General features: G+C 48.0%; 1 pseudogene; it reads left to right on the top strand.

Annotated features, from left to right (window-relative positions):
- The first annotated feature begins 365 nt into the window (after positions 1–365).
- LOC101658200 lies at positions 366–916 on the top strand (annotated as a pseudogene).
- The last annotated feature ends 466 nt before the right edge of the window (positions 917–1,382 follow it).

Below are 1,382 nucleotides of genomic sequence, written 5' to 3'. Positions count from 1 at the left end.
GTGAAGGGAGACATCGGTCAGTGTAAGACATGACAAAATCATGATTTATAAATGTTCAGGGATGAGGGAGGGAGGGGAAAATGAGGAGCCGATACCAAGGGCTCAAGTAGAAAGTAAATGCCCTGAGAGTGGTCATGGTGACTGCCCAGGAGGAGCTGGGGGTGGATGGTGCCCCGCGAGGCAATGGGGCGCGATATCGGGGAGCCAGGCGGCCTGGGCTTAGGCCTCCCTCCGGTCCAGGGAAGCGGGCGGGCGGCCCGGCCGGCGGAGCAGCAGCAGCGCAGAGGCTCTGGCGCTCTCATCATTTGGCCTCTGCCCGAGCCGAGTGGTGGGGTGGGGCGGTGGGGGTTGTCTGCTGCCCGAGCATGGGCATCCTCTTCACCAGGCTACGGACTGTTCAATCCCCCGGAGCGCCAAGTTGTCATTGTTGGGCTGGATCATGCAGGGGAAACTACTATTCTTTACCGACTTTCTATGAATGAAGTTGTGCATGCATCTCCTACAACAGGAAGTAATATTGAAGAGATAGTGGTTAATAATACACGTTTCCTAATGGGGAATATCGGTGGCCAAGCATCTCTTCATTCTTCCTGGCACACTTACTAACCCTGAGTTTGTAATAGTTGTGGACAGTACAGACAGAGAAAGGATTTCTGTAAGGAGAGAACTCTATAAAATGGTAGCACAGGAGGACTTAAGAACAACTGGCTCGCTGATTTTTGCTAATAAACAAGATGTTAACTGCATGCATGACTGTAGCAGAAATCTCCCAGTTTTTGACGCTCACATCTCTGAAAGCTCTCCAGGGGCATCTGCCGGCGTGCTGCGCTCTGACTGGCGAGGGACTGTGCCAAGACTTGAGGGGATGATGCCACGACTTAAGAATAAAGGATCTCTACTGACCTCGTCCAATTGACTTTGTAGAAACGAAGTGCTGGACTGTACCAGCAAGCTGCAAAAATTAATGGTTTAATATATTTATAATAAACGGATTCAAAGTTTTTCTATAAGAAGAAAAACTAAGACCACTTATTTGGGGAAGAAAGAGAGGAGGAGGTGGTGGGGAGGAGGAGGAGGAGGAAAAGTCTCACCTTTCAAATTTGATTTTTCATTCATTCTTCCAAAGTAAGGTCTTAAAGCTGTGATTGGCTTTTTTCTTCCCCTCCTAATCAATCCTCTCAGGACCTTAGGTAGCCTCTAGTAAGTACAAAGGGAGAGGAAGACCTTGTTAACCTTGAGCACGTTGTTGTCCATATCACCCTCCCTAAGTGAACGCTGTTCTCTTCTTGTTGCATGAAGTCGAAGTACAAATCAGCACGGATACTGTTTCCGCTATTTTAAAATGTGATAGTGCTATTGAAAAGTATTTAACATAAGGTGGT

The sequence above is a fragment of the Echinops telfairi genome, unplaced genomic scaffold, assembly GCF_000313985.2.
Source record: "Echinops telfairi isolate 266 unplaced genomic scaffold, ASM31398v2 ScPeMD7_1;HRSCAF=3_0, whole genome shotgun sequence".
Lineage (NCBI taxonomy): Eukaryota > Metazoa > Chordata > Mammalia > Afrosoricida > Tenrecidae > Echinops > Echinops telfairi.
The sequence above is the reverse complement of the archived record's forward strand: the minus strand, read 5'-3'. Positions and strand labels throughout refer to the sequence as shown.